This window comes from Tiliqua scincoides, chromosome 3 (assembly GCF_035046505.1).
Source record: "Tiliqua scincoides isolate rTilSci1 chromosome 3, rTilSci1.hap2, whole genome shotgun sequence".
NCBI lineage: Eukaryota > Metazoa > Chordata > Lepidosauria > Squamata > Scincidae > Tiliqua > Tiliqua scincoides.
In genome coordinates, this window is record NC_089823.1 from 172,111,770 (window position 1) to 172,138,266 (window position 26,497).

General features: G+C 41.5%; 1 protein-coding gene across 2 annotated transcripts in view; it reads left to right on the forward strand.

Moving 5' to 3' along the window:
* The window catches only part of CTBP2 (C-terminal binding protein 2), a 248,667-nt gene that overhangs the window by 69,470 nt on the left and 152,700 nt on the right, over window positions 1–26,497 (forward strand). Inside the window, exon 1 of one of the 2 annotated variants that reach the window (XM_066618910.1) lies at window positions 6,171–6,213. The exons of the other annotated variant lie outside the window; for it this stretch is intronic. The gene's annotated coding sequence lies outside the window, so the exon portion shown is untranslated. Of the gene's footprint in view, window positions 1–6,170; window positions 6,214–26,497 lie in introns of those variants that run through there. 2 annotated transcript variants of the gene reach the window in all.

A 26,497-nucleotide genomic window follows, 5' to 3' on the forward strand; every position in this document is an offset into this window, starting at 1 on the left:
TCTAACTTTGCCAGCATCTAGTTTCATTGCTTTAAATCTTTTTCATAGTTTTAAATATATGAAAAGGATTTAAAGCAATGAATCTAGATGATGATGATGATGATGATGATGATACAGGTATTTCTATACCGCCTTTCTAGGTCCTCAGATTTCTCCTCGGACTTTATTCAAGGCGGTTTACATGGGTAGGCAATTTAAATCCCCATAGGGATTTTTACAATTAGAAAGGTTCTATCTTTCAAGAAATCACAACAATCAGATGTTTCGTTCTTGATCTGGCCGCACATTCTGGCCTCCATCCTCCCACGCTCAGAGCAGATGGAATAACTCGGGTCAGCTTGTCAGCTGCTTCAAGGTCGCACGGTGCCGGTGGCCTTGAACTGGCGACCTTCAAATGTTATCTTCAGGCAAATGGAGGCTCAACCCTCTAGACCAGACCTCCTGCCCATACTGGCAGATACTGGCAATGTTTGAGTCTGAATGCAACACTTACGCCTCTGCGGTGTCCAATATATTATAAAAAGTATTTTTTGCTGTATTAAGATCCATAGATATTGTGAGTATATTCTTAAGTGCCACATCCCATTTCTCACCCAGGTCAGAACATTCCAATTCAGAATTCCACTTAGTTCAGAGTAGCATGTATTTCAATAAGATCTAGCTCCCTCATTGAGATATATGGAACTTAAGTCACATGCAATGTGTTCTGGTTTGTGCCATTTTGGTTGAATATTTGGGAATGATGTACTATATGTTACTGATGTAATATAGAAATTCATAACTCAGAAATCTAGGATTAGTATTCTGCTGATCATTTTCTATTGAGATATGTTATGAAAAGTAACTTTTAAAAGCATTGTACAGGCATGCGTCACTTAATGACCTTCCGCTTAATGGCATACCGAATATAGGATAGTGATCAAAACACACCAAAGAGGCTCTTAATGAGGCCATCAGGTCTCCCATGGCCTGCAGCAGAGTGTCTGTTTGCACAGCAAAGAGGCTCTTAATGCAAACAACAAGCAATCAGTCTCCAGTAGCAGGGACTGTTTGTTTACACAACAAAGGCTCTAACCACCCCTTTCTTGCCCTTGTCAAGCTTCATCTCCTTCCTGCTCCCCGCCATGGTTGCATTTACCACTAAATGCCATGGTGTCTTCAAACAACGGCAGTGGATGTTGCTTCAGAGGTATGATATAAGTGGTCTGAAGGCTTAAAGTAACCTTAACCTGGAAGTTCATAGACCTGTTTTATAAACCCAGTGAGGGGATGTTTATAGTAATAGTATTTGTGTAGTAGTGCCTTTGAGTTTTCAAAGCATTTCACATGTATTACATTGATGTAATCTTTGCAAACACCCCTTCACTTGACACTGTAAAGTAAATCAGTGTTGTTATCCTTTGTGTGTCGCTGCTGCCGCCATTTCATCCCAAGGGAATAGGTCTGTCTGAAAGGGGCCAGGAAACGTCATCCCTGCTGTTGGATGATGGCAAATAAGATGCAAGAATGGCTAGGTATCTACTTTGATGATTTATTTTTGACAGACCTGGACGGCATTAAATATCGGGGTACCAAGATCCATTTCTCTTTAAGTTTTCTTGTCTAGCCTTTCCATGGACTACTGCCTTCCACACCTGTCATTCTGTCATGTCAGTGGGAGGCCTCTCTACCTGAAATCCTGTTGGCACTCCTGAGCCACTTGCCAGAATGGAGCTGGTTTTTGGGCCTAGAAGGGTCTTCAAATGGAGCATCCTGTCCAAAGGGTAAAGGATACTCTTTGCTTGTAATACTTCTCCCCTGGTTCCATGTTCCAGGTCTCTTCTACCATCTCCCTTCCTTCCACCTTTTCCTTCTCTTCCCACTTCCTGGTTCTTCAAGAGACCTCCTGGGCTTGTCACTCCTCCTTGCTCTGTTCTTGTCAATCCTATGTCTCCACCCTCTTCTCATTTCTGTGCTCTTTCCCTTTGTCCTCTGGCTTCCCATCCTTCTGCCTTTTCCATATTTTCTTCACTTTTCTTTCCCCCTCCTGCCATCTCTTAGCATTCCTTTTTGGTCTCAGCCCTGTCCCCACCAAAGGTATGGATCAACTGCGCCTAATCCTTGTCTGTGATCTCCTTGGACTCCCTGGCCAGAAAAATTATTGGGCCACATGTCTAGAGGCCACTCTCTTATCTAACTAGATGTGGTGATTCCCACCAGTGGAACTCACATCCCTATATTGGGTCTGAGGAGCTGAGGACGAGTGCCTTGCCCAAAGGCCACCTGCTGACTTCTGGGGCAGAAGGAAGATCGTCACCAAGGGAGACCTGATTCACAATTCACAGGAAAATCATCTGCATGTCTACATTCAGATAGAAGTGTACAATGGGGCTTATTCCCAGGAAAGTGTATACAGCAGCAGTTCCCAAACTGTGTGCGTCAACACCCTGGGGCATCTCAAGGCACTTGCTGGTGCGTTGTTGGATGCCTGGTGCCCAGTAGGGAGACTGCACTGCACTTCTTCTAACAATTGTTGGGGGTGTGGCAAAAGACCTCCAGTGTGCAGTTTTGCTCATTGTAGAAATCCTTCCCTCCAGGTTTGAAGCAGTGTTTGGGGTTTCCAAACCTGGAAATAACTGGTGATGCTGTCATCACCAGACACTTCTGGGAGCCGCATATTGCATTGCAGCGCAGGGAGCAGGGTGTTGTGGATCCGAACAGTTTGGGAACTGCTAGTGTGCAGTTTCAGCCAACTATCCTACAACATTCTTATCACCTGATGTGTGTCCTAGAGCTCACATGAATAAACCTTAGTATTTGTCTTTGGACAAGTAGCATTGAAGTGTGCTACTTAAAAAAGAGTAGCACTCTTTTTTTAATCACATGATTTCTGTTACTTTAAAACAATATTTAAACACCAATAAAGAAATGTTGGAAGGAAGTCTCCAAAAAAAAAAAAAAAAAACATGCTTGACATATGAGTCTCTTAATTCTGTGATGTTTGATTATGCTGTGGTAATTTTAGTAACTTTAGTCATTCCTTACGCCTTTTAAAAAAGGAGTAAAATGATTCGAATGGGTTTACGTATTGCCTTAACAACTTCCACAATAGTGCAAAGCTCCCATCAAGCATGTTATCAGATTATTTTATTATGCCAACATTAATATTGGAAGCACACACATAATCTGGAGTCAGCAGGTTCATACACTACTATCTCATTAAATTTTCAGGCAAAAGCTGCAAAAATTAATTGGAGGCGTGTAATAGTTTAGAATGTGAGCTGGCTTATGGTAATATAAATTACATGAAGAGAAGACAGTTTTATATACTGAGAGAGGGAAAACTGGTTTACTTTAATGAGAAGAGATAGAAATGTGGAGCTATTTTTTCATTACAGATGCACTCTAAACTGTTTGGACTTACTTGATGAATAGAGTTAATTCTCTGCTACAGTTCCAATAATTCATGTTGCACAGTTTAATGACTTCTAGATAAAAACAGGATTGAAATGTTAATTTCTATGAAGAAATTGGAGTACTCTCGTATATCAGGCTTTTTTTTCTATTAAACTACTAGTTAATTTCACTAAACAGGTCTCTGGAGATATTTCATGCTACATCGAGCTTTGCATTTCCCTGTTTTTATTTTATTAAACTTGGTTTGATTTTGAACATTGGCTACTGGAGAATTTCACTTGTGCACAACACCTTCTGTCGTAATAAGAGGATTTTTTTTAAAGCATTATTGAGTTTATTAGAATTCTTGTTTATTAGAGCCTGAACTGCCCATAGTTCCTCACTTTAAATTGTTCAGATTAGTTCAATAGATTAGACATACTTGGTTGCTTCTAAAGGTATCTTTCTGCAAACTGAAGGTGCCATTTTCTCTCATAAGGGCTGTGTTACACCCCCACCCCATTAGCAGTTGCAGACCTACCATAGAAGTCTATGCGGCAGATGCCCCGGGTGCTAGCCTCTAGGACCCTGTGGAAGCCTCTCTGAGGCTCCCAATGGGGTTGGAAACTGCTTCCAGTTTTCCGGAAGCACAGTTTATAGCCTTGTTGAACCTCAGAGAGGCTTTCCCAATCCGGATTGAGGTTGCGTGAGGCTCCGTGAGCCTTAGGTGAGCGGGGGGGGGAGGGCTTGAGGGGGTGGCAACAACCCATGAAGGCGCCATTGCGGACCTTTGCCCCGGGGTGCAGGGCTGGGGAGGTCTGCAGCTGCCCAGTAGAGACCATTGTTTAACCTATGGGGAGCCATCACAGAAAAGGCCCTGAATCTCAGTACCTTGGTCCAAGTTGCCAGTTGTGAAGGCACATAAAAATAGACCTCATCTGCAAATATTAGGACATAAGAGCCAATCATACCGGAAGACAGTGCGTACCAGGGGGGATTTGGGGCAAAAGCCCTGTGTGCCAGGCTTGGGGGTGGCAGCGCCACAACCTACTTCCCTCCGCCGCTGATTTTTTGCTGTGGTCCGGAACCATGGTGACAGTGGCTGTGCTCCTGCCCTCTTCTCCTTCCCTTTCTTTAAAGAGGAGAAGAAGAAGGCAACCCTCAGATCAGCGGGGAACCACACCAGCAGTGTCTGTGCTCCTAAAGGGAAGAAGTGCAGCCCTCAGAATGGCTGGTTGGAAGGGACACTCGCCTCCTCCATTTTTGAAGGAGGTGTATGGCACTTCTAGCTTCAGTGGAGCCTTTTGTGCTGCCGCTAAGCAGTGCAAAAGGCTCCATCAGAGTTTTTTGGTTCTACTTTTAGTGGCACCCAGGGGGTGAACACTGTTTCCAGGAGGCAGGTGCCGTTCCGTCTGTGCTGCTAGAAGTGGCGCTTGCTCCCTGGGCTCCACTTCTAGCGACGTGAAAAAGCTCTGAACCTTTCACATTGCTTAGAAGCGGCACTATAAGCTCCATTGGAGTCTGGGCCGCCTCCTTCTTCCCCCTTTTTTTTCAAAGGAGGAGAGGAGGAGTTGGTGTAAAGGTAATGACATCACTGCAATTAATTCTGGGTTGGGGCAAATGGGGGGGGCGTAGTGCATGGTGGGAAAATTGCCAGGACCACCACTGCCAGAAGGTAACCCTTCAGCTAGCTAAGGCCAGGCTATGACTTTAAACCAGCATTTAGAAGCAAACTGGCAGCCATTGCAGCTCCTTAAGGATATCTTTGTGTTCCCTCTGGACAACTTCTAGACAGAAGCCCAGCAGTTGCATTCTGGCACAGCTATAACTTCCAGATGCTCTTGAAAGGATATTTTTATTTAGTGGCATTTCGTTCTTTACTCTTAACTTACAAACTATGCTAATGTTTTTTTCTGTAATCTGTAATTTCCATCTGTTTTGGGTGACAAGAAATCATCAGCCAGTGTTGTACCTGTGTTTTCAGTGCCAAAATCCTGTAGGCAGTTTCCTGGGAGTAAGTTCCTTTGAACACAATATACTTCTGAATAGACATGCTCAGGATTGCACAGTAAGAATTATAGGATTGCACAACCCACAGGTTTTGTTGGGGCTCAGACACACTGAAACTGCAATCCTATACACATTTACTTGTTAGTAAGCTTAAGTAGGCATGCCTAGGATTGGGCTGTGAGACTATATATACAGTAATAAGTCAAATGAGAACTGTGTTAGTGTTTGCCATCACAATTTGGCTCGGTTTTAGGGACATTGAAGCTTCACAGTAAATTGCTTACTCTTATGATGTGCCCAATGTGTATGGATCATTAGTTTGCTTTTAGATCTGGTCTATCACATGTATAAACCAATAAACACTATGCATTGGCTACAATGCATTGGCATTTTCTAACTCGCTTTTATTATGACCAGGTGGCCTTCTCTGAGTCTTAGGATACTGTTCTAGATGCACTTTTTGCTGCTGGCTGAATTCCCATGGGGCATTTTAAAAATACCTTGCTATGCCTTGACTTCAGTGCTCAGATAATGTACTGCATATTATTTAGATTGTGGGTGGTGACTGTTGACTTCGTTGGCTACAAACAGGCCAGAACAGAAACCTTCTTGTTTTTTAGCACCACTCTCTGGGGAGGGACAAGTCTAGATCCAGTTGCCTAATACTTTGGACACCTTTTCCCTTTATTTCAGATTTGGTACATGGAGTCATTGCTATACTGTCTCTGAGAGAGAAAAAACAAAGTGTAAAGGTGAGAGTGGGGCAACACCTAAACGTGTGATGCATATTAGAAGTGCACAGAATTCTTCATCAAGCAGTACTAAGAGGTAACTGACACCTGAAAATATTTGCTGAACTAACAATCCATTCTCTCTTGTCTCTTCGCCAATTCTGTCCCGTTGGATTTCTTTGCCTTTCTCTCATGAAACCAATCACTGACAGTCGGCAGGCAACATTGGCCGGGCTTCTTTGCTTAAGCAGCTGGTTGTGGCAGCAAAGCTCAAGGATGAATCTAAGTGCTATCTGCTTTTAGAAATGGGACCAAATTTGAAGTGTGTGGTAGAAGTGAGGGGAGATACTTTAATGTCAATAATTTTGTTCTTGGCTGGGCATGGGAGCTAAACGTTAGCCATGAGAACTAAATAACGCCCTCATGTTCAGAGGCTGTGTACATCTGAATACCAGTTGCTTCAGAGAAATGGTGGAGGGCTGTTATAATGTTCAAACCCCTTGTTCAATAATAATAATAATAATAATAATAATAATAATAATAATAATAATAATAATGTTGTTGTTGTTGTTATTGTTATTGTTAATAAAGCATCTAATTGGCTACTGATGTAAACAGACCTTCCATCGAATGCAGCAGGACTGTTACACTAATTTGTTTCTTATATATTGATGCGACTTTTAAAAATAATCTTGCCAATATTTGTCATATGTTTAATAAATAGTAAGAAAAATATAACCGTTGCAATCCATATTCATAGAGGAACCATGTGCCTACTCTAATTACAGTAGCCCTCAAGCCTGACCTCAGTAGTACTATTTAGCTCAGTTAAAATGCCAAGTCAGAGCATTTGCAACTCATTTAAAACCCAAGGGAAAGAAAGCATGTAGTTGTTCTGCCCCCAAAGGTGGTAGTTTCTCTACCACAAAGGATGATCAATTTATCTTGGAAAATCTTTGTTTGTATGTGATTGTCATCTGGTTTAAATGTCTCTATTAGCAGGAGGTGGGATAATCAAGCAAGAAAAGTTTATAAGATGCCTGTGTAAAGAGTACATAATGAGATTTGAGGATGCAAGACACACTTGCTGTTGATTTGAGTTCTTTCATACTTGTGGATTGCTTGCAGACAATACATTTTGCACCCTGACTGTCCCAGTGCTTCAGGTGGGAAACAAAGCTGAAATCACAAGTTGGGTTGTACAGTCTCTTGGGTCCCATTATCTCCTCTGGATTGAGCTATATATGGAAATTTACTGAACTGAAATAACCCTGGGGCATTTATAATTTTTATACCACAAAATGCTATCCCTGTGAGGGGGCAAGGGAACATGTTACATTGCATTCTGGAAAATAGTAAGTAGGTCCGTAAATATAGACCAGTACTGAGTGTTCTGTGAATTTGCCCTTCACTTACAGCTTGTACACACATGGATCGATCCAAGCCCACTATGAAAGTGCAGTGAGGCATAAGGGTTGAGGCAGTTTTTGAGAAAATGGGGCACAATCTACTTAGAGGGGCAGGTTAATTATCTGTACAAATTCCAGCGAATACATTTCTGTAGTTATTCAGTTACTCTTGTCGTTCTCATTAAGCTTTCAACTAGTTTTAATTCCCCTCCTGAAGGTCTCCTGTGCACCTAGTTTTATTTGCCTAAATGTTCATATCCTCACATTCCTTCTTGTACCATACCCTCTTGGGTAATGGTTTATATTAACTGTTTCCCAAGTACAGATTGGAAATGGCAGGTGCCAGAGCCTTTGACAGTTCTGCCCCAAGGCAAAGAAATTCTCTGCCCAGTGACATTAGATCAGCAAATTCCACATCCATGATTAAAAGCAGGCAAAAGGCATTCCTGTCTTTTCTAGCCTTGTAGTTGGTGTAAAGAGAGCTTGTAAGTGGAAGTGTATGAGAAAGATCCTCTTATACAGTACAGCCCTGGGATGTTTGTCAGGATGGATGCCCTCTTATGACTTCAGTATTTGACATTGGGATTAAGCAAAGTGTTTTATGTGCGAGGTGCGGCATGCAATTATTTTAACCCATTTTGCTTCCCAGTGTGGAAAATCTGCTTAAAATGGACCTCGCTGAAGTCATTGTACCATATACAAAGGGGTTATTAAAATGCACTCTAGAAAAAGAAAATGGGATTAGATGAGACACTTTTGGCTTTGAGGCCTTCTTCAGCCTAAAGAAGGCCTCATGGCCAAGATGTCTCATTTAATCTTATTTCCTCCTTGCCGCCTTGAATTTTATTAATCCCTTTCCCTCCTTTCCTCCCACCTCCTTTGCCTTTCTCAGCTTGTATTTGTTGATGAATTAGGTTCCCACTGGTTTCTGGGCTTCCCATGTAACAAGAACCCCTTTCGATGACAGTGGCCAGTGCCTTTATACCTTGTGCAGATCAATTACTTCTACATTAAGTGGCCCTTTTGTTTTTTTGTTTCTCCTGTCATCAATCTGGATTTTTTCCTTCTCCACTCTTAAGCTTTACTGTAGTTTTCCTTATGTAAATAACACCTGGCAATTTAGTTATTTTATGTGAGGTGTTGCCTTTCAGGCTGTAGCTGAAGGCAATAAGAATTTGCAATTGAACACCAGTCACATGGATAATTAGGGAAAACTGAAAGAGATCAAAAAGTTGCAATGATTTAATATACCTCATTTTTCTTGTCTGGAAACTGACTAGCCTTCAGCTGGTACCCAATAGTGTATTTCTATAATATCAGTAAATGATGCTTTCAGTCTGTAATCATGAATACCTACATCTAGTTGCTATTGAAAGTTCTGCTTCCTCCAAATCATTGTCAGATTGGAGAAACAATAGAATTCTCACCATTTTTTTCCCCATTTGTAACTTGGCTTACTCTGTGCTAAAATGCTCACCTTGAGTGTGAGGGAAATTTACACTGCAATCCTCTGCACACCTACCTGGGAGTAAGTCCCACTGAACATACCAAGACCAATTGAATGCAGTTGGAAGGCTGCAGTCTTTAGGCTCAGGAGTCTCAAGCTTCAGGCCTCTAGGTCAGTGTGGGGGCTCGATTCCAAAGCTGCCATTGGCTCTCCTTTTCTGGCTGACTTTCCTCTGTGTCACCAGTCCCAGCTGCTACTTAAAACTGGGCCCATGACAAGCTCACATGTTCGTTTCCCCTTCCTAGGAACTGGTATTCAGAGGCATAATAATAACAATAATAATAATAACAGTATTTATATACCGCTTTTCAACTAAATGTTCACAAAGCGGTTTACAGAGAAAAATAACAAGATGGTTCTGTTGTAATTTATAGAAAGAACAATGAGTAAGGCCCCCCACACAAAATAGGCGCAGACCTATGCATGTTTACTCAGAAGTAAGTTCCATTATAGCCAGTAGAGATTATTACATCCAGATTAGTGTGGATAGGAGTGTAACCTAACTTCTTAGTAAACCTACATTTACTCAGGTATTTACTCCTGAGTAAACTTGCAGCACTGTCTGTATGTTAAACTTTGACCATTTGGTATAAAGGTCAATTTCCCTCACAAGCTGTTCTCTGGCCTGTTCCATGTATGGAAATTGTTTGTATTCTTCCTATCTTAGACCAGTGTTTCTCAAACTGTGGTTTAAATATTTAAACCAATTTAAGGTGGGTCCCCATTCATTTCAATATTTTATTTTAAATATATTCGACTTGATGCTACCATGGTGTGTGACTGCATTTGGGGAAATGTTACAGACCTGAACTTTTACCAAGCTGCTATGTATATTCTTTTAACAATGTTAGTCAAAGGGGCTTACTCCTGGGTAAGTGTGGGTAGGATTGCAGCCTAGGATTGTTAAAAATTTTCCTGCTTGATAATGTCACTTCTTGCCATGACATCACTTCCAGTTTAATGACATTACTTCTGGTGGGTCCCGATGGATTCTAAAAAGTGGGTCCTGATGCTAAAAGACTTGAGAACCACTGGCATAGAGAAGTTTCTTATTTAGAGGGTTCTTATTTGAAATATCCCCCTCCAGAATTCACTCTCTTTCAGTGTGTATGACAAATAATGGTGGTGATGGCCTTTAAACTGACAGTGGATGTTGTCCCCGGTGAGCCTGCCCAGGCTTTACAATTTCCCTCACAAGCTGTTCTCTGGCCTGTCATCAACACACATTCACTGGATGGAGACCAGGTCAGGATTTCTGTGGTGGTGCTGTGATCCTGGAGGTTTCAATCTGGCAGTTGCGGACCTACTATCAGGTCCGATGGGGCAAAAGTCCAAGGCGTGAGGCGCTAGGACCCTGCAGAAGCCTCTCTGAGGTTCCCGACGGGAATGAAAACTGTGCTTCCGGTTTCCCGGTTTCTCAGGTGAGTGGGATAGGGGTGCGGATTTTTGCATGGGGGTGGCGATAGCCTGCGGGGAAGCACCATCGCAGAGACACCATCGCAGATGGTGACATTAAAGACGCACCATCGCAGAGCCTGCGGGGAGACACCATCTTTGCGCTGGGTGCAGGACTGGGGAGGTCCACTGCTGCTGTCTGGGGAGTACATCAGTCCTTCCCACCCCAGGCTTTTAAGTAGACCATTCAGGCCTTTTTATTCCACAAGGCTTTTAATGGACATCTTTACTTATTGTGGTTTTCAATATTGTTTGTATGCTTGTTTTTAATGACTGAGTTGTATTTATTGTTTTATTGTATTCTAAGAGTGTAGGCCCCCTTGTGAAGTTTTTACTCTAAAAGGTAGGATATAAATAAATAGTATCCCTCCCCTTTGCACGGGTCTGAAAATTGGAAATATGAGGGATGTTCAGAATTTGCCTCACTGAATGGTATGATGCTATATAGACAACCAGTTTTTCATGACTCAGATAATTGTCTCAATCTACTCTTTGCTGGAATTCTTGAGAAGACAAACCTACCCATCAGTACGTGTGCTGATGCTTTAATTTTGGACTTATTGTTATTGTTGTTATAATAACAATACTTATTTACCGCTTTTCAACAAGAGTAGTTCACATAGTACAATAAATGGGTCCCCGTCTCCGAAGGGCTCACTATTAAAAAAAAAAAATTCAGAGGAGACACCAGCAACACTCACTGGAAAAGACGCGATGCTGGGGTGAAGAGGGATCATTGCTCTCCTTTTGCTAAATACGAGAGACCACTTTAAAAGGTACCTCTTTGCCCAGTTAGTAGGGGTTATTTTTGGAATTAGTCAAGAACTCTACCTAGAGTTCTTTAAAAGGGTCTCACATGTTACTTTGCGCACAGCCCTCTTACTGGGAAGGTATTTCATTGATTATGAGGTCATACACATTTTAGATACAGCATAGCCACCTATCCTCCAAAGCTTACAAGAAAAAAGAGAGATATAGAAGTATTTGGTTGACACAACTGACAAACAGTTGGAAATGAAATGTCCAGGGCTTTTTTTCTAATGGAACGCGGGGGGACGGAGTTCCGGCACCTTTTTGCAGGGGCCCCTCCCCTTTGGAGGCATTCTGGGGGGGAGCAAAATAGAGGCATTCACTGGGTGGGTGCTGGGGGGTGCAGGATGGTGGGCGCCTGACCCCTGCCTGACCACACAACGACCCCCTCCTGCCCCCATCTCCAAGCTCTCGCCTGAGCCCAGCCCACCTCCCCTCTCCCCACGCTCTGCTTCCCAGAGCAGCTTCCAAGCCGGTGGAGGGCGTGGGGAACACGTGCCGACGCCGAGGAGGAGGACAGACAGACAGACAGCCAGCCAGAGAGACAGACTACGGCACCCACGGAATGCCTAGGTACTGGCTTGGTGGAGGAGGAGGGGAAGGAAACTGGCTTGTGCAGCCCCGTGCCAATCTGCAGCACAAGCCTAGCCATGTCTACTCAGAAGTATGTCTCATTGTGCTCAATGGGGCTTGCTCCTGGGAAAGGGTGGATAGCCTTGCAGCCTGAGAGCCCAAGCCTGTCTACTCAGAAGTAAGTTCCACTGTGTTCAGTGGGGCTTACTTCTGGGAAAGTGTCATAGCCTTGCAGCCTGAGTAGACAGGCAGAGGAAGGGCTCTGTGGCTGCAGTCCTCTCCACACTTTCCTGAGAGGAAGCCCCACTACCTCTAGTGGGACTGACTTCTGAGGAGACAGGCACAGGATTGGGCCCTGATGCTGCCATCCTATCCACAGTAAGCCCCATTCACTAAAGTGGACTTTTGAGTAGACATGCATAGGATTGGGCTCTTAGGCTGCAATCCTAGGCACCTTCCTGGGAGTAAGCTCCATTGACTAGAACAAGACTTACTTCAGAGTAGACATACCTGGGATTGGGCTCTTAATCCTGGCTGAGATAAATATCTGCACCCATTTTCACATGCTAAGGGCAGGTGAAAAGGGATTCTACATGTGTACAACGTGCTGTCCAATCTTGCCAGAGATAATAATAATAAACTTTATTTTTATCCCACCCTTCTCCCCAAAGGGACCCAGGACGGCCAGAGATCCTCCTCATCCTTCCCCCACAAGCATGCCCTCCGCCAGCCAGTGTTTGCAGCTCCTCTCCAGCAATGCACAGCAGCTGCTCAGGGCAGCAGAGAACATACAGTTGCATGCCAAGCACCTTCCCAAAGACACAGAGTATTCTGATACCTGAATTAAACCATATTTAATCGCTTGTTTGCAAACGTAGCTGTTTCTATGTGCACCTAAGGACCCCTCTCATGTAATAATTCTTTTTTTGTTCTTACTCCCACAGTTGCTTAGAGTAATTTTACTACATGGAACTCATGCAAGCCATTTTTCAGAATCCATTCACTGCTTCCTCTCCTCAAAGTAGTGCCACACTACATGCTACACGCCACAAGTGCACCTGTACAGTATTTTTCTATGTGTAGAAAAATAAGCTAGAGGGAAGGGGATGTGGAGACTGACAGCCCAATCCTATGCATGTCTACTCAGAAGTAAGTTCATTTTTAGGGTGGAAGCACATAAAAAATATTTTATTTCTCCAATAAAAAATGGTTTAAAAATAAATAAATAAATAAACAAGTTGTGAGTTCCTGCACCTTTTTATTTACAAAAAAAGCACTGAAATGTACTAACAGTGCAGTCCTACATGTTTACTTGGAAGTAAGTTCACTGTATTCAGTGGGAATCTCTCGGGTAATGGTTATAGGATTGCAGCCTAAAACATAGCTGATGAACTGCAGGCTGTGACATAAATAAAAACACACTTGTACTATGGACTAGTAGACAACTTGACTGTGGGTCTGCATCAGGTAACAGTGCCTTCCAGTTTACACCATCTTTTGTTCCTGTATGTATATTTTACAACAATTCTCTGCTTTTCTCTTCAAACTAAACCCACGCTTTTTTGACAATATCCTATGTGATGAAGTTGGCTGACCTGAATTATTAACTTTTATGTGATTGTTAGATGGAAACTTTTAAGTGTTCCCGGCAGTTGTGGGATTATGATGTCACTGAGTTAGAAATATTTTCTTCCCATATGAAGGGATTTTTATCTGACTCAAGGTCGTTGGATCTTTTGTCTGCTTGACTGACCAGTTTCCATGGCTACATGCTGCTGACAGTATGAGAAACAAACAGAACTTTGCTTTCTAAGAATTATGTATATCAATCTAAATATTCTGTGTGGCTCTTAAGCATTGCACCTTGACCTCAGAGTTTTGCTATGTGGGCTCTTGTCAAAGTGTAGTTACAGCTGTACTTTATGTTTTTTGATATGAATTTATGTCATCTGAGACTTCTAACAAAAGTCAATTCTAAACAATAACTTCAGCTTTTAAAATCTCAGAAATAGACATGGCACTTCTGTTCAATAGCTTCACTATTTGCTCTTGGTTTGTTAAACCTTTTTGTTAAGACCTTGACCACAAACTCAAATATGTCATTTTTTATATAATGAATGCAATAATTGGACGCTCGCACATTTTAAAATTAAACGACGGGGGTGGACTTGTATAAGCTATGCTCTTGTTTGTGGATCTCAAGCAACCCTTAAATCTCTGGGTGAAAAGGGGTCTGGAGTAGTAGCAGGAGTGGCATCAGCGATTACCCAGGTTGGGCACTGACTGAGGGCTCTTGAATGGAGAACTTTGCCTGGCTGTGACAGCCCCTGAACCTTTAGTAGCAGTGTCAGGGGAGGACAAGTGCAACTTTTGCCCCAGGGCTGCCAGCAACCTGCCACCAGCAATGAGTGATAGCAGCCAAGTTCCAGGATAACAAGTGATAAGTAAAGTGACCCCAGAGTTATTTTGAGAGTAAACACGCTTATGAATTACTCATAGAGTCTGTGGACACTGTCCATACTCTCTAGAAAAGGAAATGTAGTTTAGATTTTGGGACACATTTATTTTCAATCGGACAGAAGTCAGGGGACCAATATTTAAGTTGCTTGTTGCTTTTACTACTAATCATATTGGTATCTGCCATTAATCAACTGTTTCCAGTTGTCCTGCAGGTTGTCTGCAATGAACCTCCCTTAAGTCTCTTGGTCACTTAATGTTCAACAGGAAGAACTGTCCATGCCTCATTGTTTCAATGTTTGCAGAAACTATTTTAAACTGGCTTCTCCTATATCAATTTCAAGGGATTGGATTTAATCCACCAAAATGACAATGCAACTAAAAATTAAATAGATGTTTATATGTCTTGGAAAGAAACCAGCAAATGCAAGGACAATGAGGCACAGGTGTGTAAATATTTTATTTAGTTTAGAATTTCTCTCTATTTTTTGACAAGAACAGTTTACACGGTAGACAAACAAAAGAAACAACTGCAAATGGCAGTGATTGATCACAACTTGGTAGAGAGTGTAATGTCCATAAGAAGAGAGGTGTTTAACTGACAGAATGGAATTATCATATTAGGGTATTGGCACCTGTCAAGCATGACTAGCGCACTGCTTTCATGAAGTGTCACACCATGACATTTGATAGGCATTTCATGCAGTGGGACAAAAGAATGGGAGTTGGTGCTGCTTGGGATTCTGTTGGCACTTTAATGCCATGTTTTGACTACTGACAAAACCTCTTTTTAAAGCCATAGCAGTAAGAAACCGAGTATTATGGTTCTGTGCATCTCTTATTTCACTGGAAGTGATTTGGTGTTTGGTATATATGAGATGAGAATGATGCTAGCTACTAGTGACCACAAGATGCCTTTCTGAATGTACTACGTATTAAAATGTGTTCGGTTCTTGTCTTTTGATAGAAGTTGAAGGCAATGCTGATATTGTAGAAAGTTTTATCATTTTGGACCTGGCTCACTCATGGGCTGTTCTATGGAAAATCATAGCCAGTTGCAACGTGCCAATCTTGGAGCTCAAATATTCTCCGTTTTTGCACTTGCTCAGTTTAACAAGCAATTTAACAAAACTGAATAACCAGCATATATCAGAATTTTTGGTTCCCTGCTGAACTTCAATAAATAAACACATGTTAATTTGGGTAATAGATGAATTGTAATTCTATGGCTGAAAGTACTATTTACAGATTGCTGATGGGCCAGATACACTGAGCAGTAAATGCTTTGTTTCTTATTTTTTTTAATGTTGGTTTTGTTTTGAAAAATGGCAGTACTTTCTGCTTTAATTTATTTGATGTCCCCCCAGACACTGCAAATGCGGCAGTTAATAATTAGATCCAACATTATCATAGACTGTATATGGGAACATCACTCTCCCTTTCTTCACAACTGTGATTCAACCCTAGGATAGCTGCAGCCATGGATACATAGAGGGATCACCTGGGCTGCTCAGAAGAGGTTTCTGGAAGGTGGGCAAGAATCCTTCTTGTGCCTATTGAAATGACTTTCTAGTGTTGATAAAGTGTCTACCTGCAGCAAGCTAGAAATATGGGCAGATTGTAGGATAGAGAGGCAGAAGGTTGTCACTTTAGCTACAGTTGTACAAGCCTCAGTTTGCATGGCTGCAGGAGGTGTAAAATTGATAGGATAGGTGTACAAACTTAATTTGCTGTTTTAAAAAGTATACTGAGTGGATTTAGGTATGTGATGCACCACTATTGTGTTTTGGGATGAATGGGAGTGATCAGAGTTCTGAACTGACAATAGTGACTTAATGTTGTCTGTTTTAGGGGTTTTGATTTTATCAGAGGAATATTCCTTGCATATGCACTTCAGTTTGATTTTTCTGAACCCCAGAACATACAAATACTGCAGATGTTTAAGCTGAGCATAAAATGCTGCTGAGGTAGTTAAAATTTACACAGAGTTAAAATGATTTGCGCATGCTGCCGTAAGGTATGCTATTAAGTGCATAAATATATAACAGTGTTAACTGGGAAGAACATTTATTTGATGAGATCACTGCAGAATTTCAGGTGCAGTGTTGAAGCAGTTTAATATTGCTAAAAAGAACGAAGGGGAAAATATATAAACTTAATGTTGAGCTTATTATAGCTGCTTGGGATAAAGCAGTTCGTCTGGTGCTATAATTCTGTTTAATTATGTAATTAATTAATAATTCTGTTTCCTTAGGAAATGCAGTTCTTAGGAACTGCATAAAGATAAAAGGTAGCAACCAGAATCATGCTTCTGTGAACAGAAGTGCTCTCCATGAGTGCAAACTCCCCAACCTCATTCCCCAAGTGCAGGGGTTCCTGAGACCCTGACACTTGTGTGGGTGTGTAGCACAGCCATCATGAGTGAAATAAAGCTTGGAAGAGCTAGATATCTTGGCAGTTAACTGTTTATGTGACCTATCATCAAGAAATGGCAACGGCAGGTGAAGATTTGAGGGAGTTTTGAGGAGAGTTAGGGAGCTATCAAACTTTAGTCACAATTTGACATGCTACTGAATCTGTGGGGCTCCCACTTATGGGAAAATGTACAAGATATAAGGATTTTATTCAGTCTGGAATGAGTAGAATTAAGCTGGGAACTCTCAAACTTGATTGAGGTTGAGAGTGCCGAAAAGTGAATCTTAAAATATTCTTTGCTACCTCTGAAAGCGCAAATGCTTAAAACGACTACCCTCATTGAAGGTCAGTTCAAAGAGAGGAACACTCATCTAAGACTCACTTCACCACATAACAATTATATTAATTCTGGGAGCATATCTATTAATTAAAGAGTTGTTCAAGAAGTTTAGAGTGATGAAACATGCTGCAGTAGTATGAAATATTTTTAATAGTGTTGTGGTTAGCCTTTCTCATATGCTGTTGATGTAAAACAAAGGAAGAGTGCCTCCGTCGATGAAAAGATACTTTGGGTTTTTGTTTAGTTGTTTGTTTCAGAGAAACAAACTACTTGTACTTGAGCTACTTGTAGATTATCTTTTTTTCCACATACTTATATTGCCCTTCCTCCAACAAGCCCAAGTTGGTGTATATATTTCCTCCACCTTTTGTCCTTATAACAACCCCAGTGAGATAGGTGAGTCTGAAGATAGTGACTGACCCAGGGTCACCTAGGAAGCTACATGGCTAAGTGGAGATTTTTGGTTACCTGTGGGCATTCTCGCAGGCAGCCAGTAGCAGCAGCAGGCTGCCAACACCATTGTGGTTTTCAGGAGCAGCGGGTTCAAAATGGTCACTGGTGGTACACTGTGCATGCTGCTGTATAGCCATTATGACCACAGAACCTCTGTTGCATTGTCATAAATGTTAGTTAGGATTGGACTGTGCATCTAGTTTTGGGCATCATATTTTAAGAAGGACGTTGATAAGCTGAAACTGGTTCAGAGGAGGGCAACTAAGGGCCCAATCCTAATCTTGCAGTATGCTGTTGGGCCAGCAGGGGCCTTCCTCGGGGCAAGAGAACCAATGATATGTCCAAACTCCCTCGTGGGATTCAGTAGATACCACATTGGCACCACTGAATCGCCATGCGAGGAGGTACGGTGGATTGGGCTGTAAAATGGTGAGGGGTCTGAAACCAGGTTCTATAAGGAAGAGTTCATATCAATTTGGTATGTTGAGTCTGGAGAAGAGAACACACACAGCCCAATCCTGTCCACACTTTCCTTGGAGTAAGCCCCATTGAATCTACTTCTGAGTAGACATGCATAGGATTGGGCTGTCTGGAAAGTCATAACAGTTGTCGTCAAGTATCTGAAGGACCATTAATAGAAGAAGGAGAATGTTTACTCTTTCTTTTTTCCAAGGGCAGGACTAAACCAAGGGGTTGAAACTACGGTACAGGGAAGTAGTTTTAGACTAGACATGAGGAAGCATTTCCTAACTGTAATAGCTGTCCAGCATTGGAACAGTCTGCATTGTATAGTAGTGGGTACTTCTTGATTGGGGAGGGGGTTTCAAGCCACCAGTCAGGGATGCTGTAGCAGGCTGTCTGCATTGAGCAGGTGTTTGGGCTAAATAACCTCCCAGATCCCTTCCAACTCCAGTGCTCTATGATTTTATGAACATTTTTTATTGTAATGACTTGCCTATCAAGTGCTTTTTATGATGGTACAAGCCAGTTTCCTGGAGATGGATGACAAAACGGAAATAGTGCCTGCCATGCTCAATAAAGATCCCAACATCTTTTATAAGCAAAGAGAGAGTTGCCCTTTACTTATCAAACAAAACATTAACTCCTAGGTTTTTTTCTTGCCCAAATAATTGCAATAGGATGTCCAAGCTGATCTTGTTTTCATAAATCCATTAAGTGTTATCCTTGTGCTCAGTAGTTTTCAGAATTGCACTTGATAGTGTATATTCCCTCTTAAGTTTGTAGCCTATAGTATACAAATATGCTGTCATTTTTAAATGCTTCATAAAGCTATATGAATATTTTGTAAAGTTCAGTGTTTGTTAATTAGTGGAAAGAACTCAAGGATTGCTAATCAAATCCATCTTTAATTTTGTTTTAATTATGCCCCATATATGGTCATTGGTTGATTTTCTGCATGGTGGCACAGAACCAATTGGCGTATCATACATTTTATTCCTTTGGAAATACTAACTCTACTGAACATACAATAGTAAGTTTACTAACAGTGATACTGCTCCACTGATAAGCAGGGACCTCATGAGGATTAGACTTGGTTCAGAATTGGGATGGAGACAAAACTTCTGAGGTTAGTGTTACACTGTGTGACTTCTTTGGGTGTCTGGTCCTAACATTTTAAACACTCAACATACCTTTATGTTGAGCTTCCGGTACCCTCTGGTTCCAGTACACACTTGCTTCCTCTTACCCTTGCAGACTGAGAGCCCAATCCACACTTTCTTGGGAGTAAGATCCATTTGCCATAAAGGGATTTACTTCTGAGTAGACATGCATAGGATTGGGCTGTGATTCCTTAGTTTCTTCTAACCCCTATCACATTTTTGACTGAGCCCTCATGGAACAACAGTACTTGCTGGCCCATTTGTAAACATTTCCACACAGTTCTGCAGAGGAAACCGCTTTGACGATAGAGAAATTTCCAGTCCTTAAGCAGCCTATAAACTGTGCCATTAGCTAATAAATATCCCTGCCCCCTACTGTGTCTTATGTGGGATCCTGTAGTATTTTTATTGCTAGGGTGATCCCTCTCTTGGTAGCATGTGGTGCTACAGCTGGGCCACCAAGGAGAATCCTGCTTTGTGAAGATGAACGGAGAATATGTTCCTCAGAACTGCCATGCTTAATGAGGCTAAGGTTCTGGTATTAGGAGATGTTAATGAGCTGGAGCATATAAACTAACCACAGGAAAAATCCTTTTAATGGTAGTGGCAGCCGCAGTAGTAAAAAGAAAGATGCTGTTAGTGTGGAAGCTCATTCAGAACTTAACTGCAGATGGAACAGGGCAACGAATCAAGAGAAATTGCCTTCATTTCATTTGTGGCCCAGTTGACTTGAGGAGAGATTTCCATCCCACAAGAACTTGGGTTACGCACTAGAAATCATCAATACAGGATGAATGTATATGAATTCAGCAGCTGCAAAGTGTTATGCTTAGTTCCTTCAAAATGGCCTCATTAATGCTTAACATTTCCTATCTATCTTAATTTTTGGCATCCCGCCATGGCTGGAAGCAGTACTGCTACTTTTCAAAGATCCAAACAGAGTTGTAAAAAAATATACCCTTGCTTTTATTTCTGTTTACATTGAAGTATTTTCCTGTTTGTCCTCTTACCCTGTAGTTTCCTGCTGAAAAAGTAATTCCAAAAGAAAAAGTAACCTCAGTTTGGCCAGTTGCCTGCTTAGGAACTGTAGTTGAAATTCAGAAGTAGTTTGCTACACTCTTGTCTTTATGTGATGAAGGGGTTTGATTGAGAGCTGGTGTAGTGTAAAAGGGAATTTTCTATTTATTCAGTCTGGTTAGTTGAAAATTAAAAAGCAAAGCTACATTCTTTACAATTACCCTCTAGCTAGGGATATAAAACTGCATGCTACAGTGACTATGTTTATTTTAAAATCATCTCTTGCAAAGAATGTGAACAGGAGGAAAAACCCCTATTACATATTACTTTCTGCTAACTTCCACTTGACTATGCAGAGAGGAAGGTCTGGTTTTAATGTTTAGACAGCAATGCAATTTGCAAGATCTTGCTGGAGAAGCTGCTGCCAATGTTAGTTTTGTGCCATCTCTCTCTCTCTCTCTCTCTCTCTCTCTGTGAGTCTCTATATTGTTCAGAACTAGTTCCGCTAGGGTTAGGTTTCTGGAAACCCTAGTGCAGGGATGTCAAACTTGTTTCATACAGAGGGCCGAAGTTAGCATTCTTTGCCTCTGAGGGTTGGAAGTTACATCCTTTTGCAGAAAATGATGTCATTAAACAGATGATGGCCAGAAATAAGCACTTTGTTCTCACATAGAAACTTATTAGCTGAAAATGACTGAAAATGTGCACAACTTGTTCATATTTTTGAGATATGAGAGAGCCGAATTATCAAGCTGGGAGAACCCAATTATAAAGGGGGCCAGATAAATTGCTTCTGGGGGCCACATTTGGCCAGTGGGCCTTACGTTTGACACCCATGCCCTAGTGGATAATGAATTATAAGATAATTAACCATTGATCCTATGGGAGTAACCTCAAGGGTTACTTGAGGGTGGGAAGGGGTACCTTCCCTTCCATCAGAAGAATCCAGCAGAGACCCTCAGGAAGCCAGCAGACTGCAGCAGGAAGTGCCAAAATTTATCAGAATGCTGCAGGGACCTTCCAGAGGCTGCAGTGACCTTCAGAATCGCACCCACAACCAGTGCAGACCCTTTAAAATGACAGGCGAAAGCTTCCGTCAGCCATTTTAAAGGGGTCCACGCTGGTCACAGGCACCATTCTGAAGGTCCCTGAAGCCTCTGTAAAGTCTCTGCATAATGGATAATGAGAACAGAGGCGGATAATGAGAGAAGGTAACAATTTTGCCTCTAAAATTTTGCAAATAGTGAATTCACATATAAAGAGAAGTGACTGTACGGGGAAGTGGCTGTGCAGAGCACAGGCAAGTACCTCTTGGAAAGATCTGGAAACCCGGGCTGTAGAGATGCAATCTTTTTTATTTTTCCTGCTTTATTTAGTGCAATGTTTTAAGTAATGGGCCAAATAATGATTGCAGACGCTATCATCATCATCATCATCATCATCAGTCTACCCGCCCCACCCCCACAATTTAAAGCTCTGTTTACAAATACTTCTGAAGAATTGCATGATAACACTGAAATAAATCTTCTCTAACTTTTTATAGATCCCCAGTCAGTCTTCTTTATGAGACCCAGGGGTTGCAAATCAAAGATACTTCAGCCGGCAACGGCATACTTAATGAGCATGAAAGGCACTTAAAACGCAGGATGTAGTCCTACAGATGTTGGGAATTGTACAGATGTTGGGAAGAGTTTCTTGTAGCTGTTGGTATCCTGGCTGAATTGACCATTGTCTCCTTGTAGTCCTGATGAATGAAGCACCCGTTTCATTTTTCCCCCCAATTATTGTTTGAAGATAGCCCTGGGATCAGTGTTGGAAGAAGCTGGAGGTTGAATTCTGTTTTTCTTCCACAAATCCTCTAGACAATTTGGGGAAAATAGCTTTCTTCACACATGTGTGGAAAAGCAATGCAGACACTCTGGCGTGTTTTCCAATAAGCAACACAAATTAAATTGTAAGGGATAAGCACATCAAATGCACTCACCCCCGACTTATGCAAGGGTTAGATTCTGAGATTGGAGCGTCAAGCCAACCTCATGTATACTTAAAATTACCTTGAAAATGCCATATATCTGAAAATATATATATACTGTCTCTTTAAAAATTACAAGAGGAAGCAGGAATTAAGTCTGACTGGGGGAACAGCAGCTCCAATCTCATACTCCCTTTTAAGCATGTATTTATTAAGTGGATGGCAGGTGTAATCACCCGCACTATTTAAACCTTTGTTTTTCTCTGTTTTTTGACCATGTGTAGCTGAATTCTGCCCCCTCCCCTCCTTCCCCCTACCATCCCTGAAAAGCGTCTCTACTGGCTGGCAGTAACACCACCAGCCACTCCATGGATACATCTTGGCGTTGAGGCCCAGTGCTGACTGGTGCGGGCCTCAGCACTGGCGCTGCATCCTCACTGCTGGTGCAGAAGTGTCGTATGGCATTCTTGTCAGTGGTTGCTTGGTGTGTGTAAATTAGAAAATCCTTCTGTTTCAAGGAGCTGGGTTAGATTATCTTTATGAATTTTTCTGTATGTGTAGATTGATATTGAAAATTTCCCAGCATGGATTACTGACTGAAACAAAACTTTCAGCATCTGTTTGTTCTCAGAGTTAAAAATGAGTGGCAGAAATTCTCCCTACCACTCAATTGTTTTGTTACCCATTTAGGTGAGAAGTGTTCTAAGTGCTTAGAGGGTATGAAACAGGGTATGAGTAGAGAACCACAAATTTTTGCTGGCTATATAAGCCAAGCCAGAATCTTTGATAGTAAGGACATTGTCCTCTGCATTGTGATCATATGGAGGTTCACTTAGAAATAAGTTGCACTGTGTCCAGTGGCGCTTACTCCCAGGTCAGCTTGCATAAGATTGCTAAACTCATTGTAACCTATTGAACTCATTGGGAGTTACTTTCAGGTAAACATACTTAGGATTATGCTTCTGTTTCCACAACTCCTAGTTCAGGTTATGTAGGGAGGAAGAGATGATGGGGTCATCTCTGCAATTGAATGCCAGGGTTGCTCAGAGCTACACCAGAAGGTAGTAGCCATCATTCTGCTCCAACCTGGGAAGGGAAAGCTGGAACTTATTGGGCTTTGAGCGTGCTTGGGGATTGGAGCTCTGGGTACATGGAGAGCTAAACTGAGAAACTCCTGCCTTTCCTCCCTTTCCAATTTGGAGAAGGAAGTCTGGGGATCCAATCCTATCCAACTCTCCAGTGCCGATGCAGCCATGCCAACGGGTCATGCACTGCAAACTGCAGTGGGGGGGGGGGAGAGTCAGGAGGCCTCCTCAAGGTAATGGAACAAATGTTCCTTTTCGTTGGGGCTACATTGAGGCTACATGGGTGTTGGAAGGTTGGATAGGATTGTGCCTTTTCATGTTTTGTTTTTGTATTGGTATTCCATTTCCGTACTACTCAGTGCACCTTAGAATTGCAGTGGCAAAACAAATCCCAGGAATTCTCTGAACCTTTGAAGCTTGGGAAGGGGTCAAATCAAATCATCCCCCTCTTTAGAGGTAGCTTTCTGCTCACTTGTCAGAGGCTGCCTGAGCATTTGATATGTCAAACAAGCTGAGCAGAATTGCAGAAACCTGTGTGTGAATGCAGAATTTGTGTTTGGTAACTGTTCCAGATGAATTAAACTAGTGTAAAAGGGTGTTTGAGCTGCATAGCTCATGAACTTTAGTTATGTTGTATAGCATCTCCCAGCCTAAATGTGAGACATTTTATACTGGAAGCACTTGATATCTGTCATATATCCAACTGTCATCTAGTCCTCGACTCAGTGTTGGACTTCAACCAGCACTTAAATGCTTAAATATATGGACTAATGAGGTGGTCTTCAGCATGTCACCATTTCCTTGTCTTTAGTATCTGCAGCATGAGATAAATGATAACTTGTTCCACATGGTTGTTGTAACTGAGATAGTAATTAAAAATCATCTTGTATTTTGAAAGTGTTGCTATACATGTGATTAAGCCAAGGCCACTGAATGAATTGCTTCTTTGCCTTAATTTACCCTTTTTCAAAGTGTGAATGAAAAATGCTGAACAGCAGGCGCAAATGGTCCCCCCATATCAGTTCGACCTTCATTGTTACCCAGTTATCCCTAAGAAGTGGTACTTGATCATCACATTATATTCACCCACTTTTCTGTTGTGTTGAAGCTCTCCTCTGTAAGCTTGATTAGAGATTTTAATAATGTTAACTGACCTATTTCCTCCATGCCTGCCTGAAAATGTTGAAACAGAAAGCTGATTCCCCCCCCCCCCCCCGGTAAACCACTTTTTGGACTTTTTTTGTTGAAAAAGCGGTTTATAAATGCTGTTAATAATAGTGACCCACTGAGTAGTTCTGGATACAGCACCAACCACCTCTTGTTGGAAGAGTAGACTTGTATTAAAGCTTCCAATTACAGTTTTGTTTTATTTGTAAACCACTCGGTAAGGGAATTTGAATTGTGTTCTCTCTCCCCCCCCCCCACCTTCAGCTGTAAAGGAGATAAATGACTTATTTCTAAAATAGCAGATGTGGTAAGACTGTGGAAGCCTTATTGTTAAGTTGCAGAAAGTCAGAGTGGGGCAAAATAATGGGATAAAATTTCTGAACATGTGCTGTGTTTTGCTGTGGAAAAAACTGCTGAAGAAAAATGTGGAATCATTTTAGTGATAGATCATAAGAGAGAACTACATAAAGAACGATCACAGTATAACTTGCAATTTGGAAGATTCTTCCTGAGTTCAACTGGACTCTTTGGGAGTTCCTTCAACGCTTGGAATCATATAGCAGATTTGAGTTATACTGCTACTACTAATAAATACAGTATTAAATGAAAACCAATACTTTTATTGTTATTAGCAAAGAAAATGTTTGAGGAAGAGCATTTGGCATACCTTTGTAATGCTGACCTAACTTCTAGAAACTGGTATGTTTCTGTCTTTGTCTGCTCCCCCTCCCTTGCATACCCAATATGGCAGTGTCACTGATTTGCTACAGCAGCATTATCAGTGTTCACTACATGTTTGCAAAAATTAAAAAAAATGCTGAATTGCTTTAGTCCTTCGTGGCAGATTGTTAATTTTATTTCCTATTTAACAGTTCCTGCAGTTCTAGAAGTCAGTATAGCTTTGTAAGTTCTGCTTAAAAGCATTTTAAATAGTCATTGGGCTATATAGCGATAGCATCAATCTTCCGTGCTGGTATTATAGCTAGAAAATGGGATTGGATATCCATTTTCATATTTAAAGCTAAATTACTGGCAAGCAGCCATATGATCTAAAACCCTGAGAATGGTAACCTCTGTGTAAAAAGGTTTTTGTACTATAATAGGGCATTACCTATGGGTGTGAGACTTTTTTTCCAACAAATCAGAATTTACAGGCAATCAGGTGACTTCTGAAGACACCCTTTTATCCTCAACAATTTCCTGTTTTAATTCTTTCGTTTTCAAGCTTATTCTGTACTCTGTAGTCTGTCTCCTGATAATGATTAGATCTGTTTAATTGGAGTGTTATAAGCTTCAATTACCAGCTTGTCCACTGATAACTCTGCTTTAGGTGGTCGGTGGGGGTAGATTTCCTTTTGAAATTAAATAGTAACTAATAGTGTAATGTAAGTCTGTGGCAAATTGAATTAATTTCCTGTTTCACTTCTGCTTCAGGTAGTCAGATAAATAGTGGATTTGTTAAAAGGCTCTTCTGTTCCCTTCAATCAGTTGCACACAATGCCATTTAATGTTTTTATTTCTTATTTTATTTTTCCTCCATTTCAATTCCCCAAATATCTGGTAGGTCTCTCTGATCTGATGCCAATAACAACATACTTATCTGGCATAAGTAAAATACAATCCTAAGCATCCTAGCAACAGAAACTCACTGCTGTCCAGTCCTTCAGCAGGGTTCTCAAGTTCAAAGATGCAAGGCTTTTTAATAGCCCTTTTTAATTGTTTTAGCCCCCTCCCTTCCAGAGATCCTTGCTGTTGCCTCTTTATTGCCAATTCTGTCCTTATCAGTAGTGACAGGAAATGCAGCCACATCAGAGGATACTGCTTGGCAAATGACTCTTTATATGTTAGCAATGAAAGGGCGGGGGAGCAAAAGGATAATCTTAGAATAATGAATTCCGAGAAAAGCTGTTCATATAGTAGTTTTAACCGTGCAAGACAAGCCCCTTTTCTTTCTGCCGTATGTTGTCTGCTTCACACTTTTTCCAAGAGAATTAATGTACTCTGAAAAGGGCATGGGCGCTTGTTCAAAATGTCTCCATATGACATCTCTGGAGAGAAATGTAGCCAATGCGGGAGAAAACATTTACAGATAATTGAAC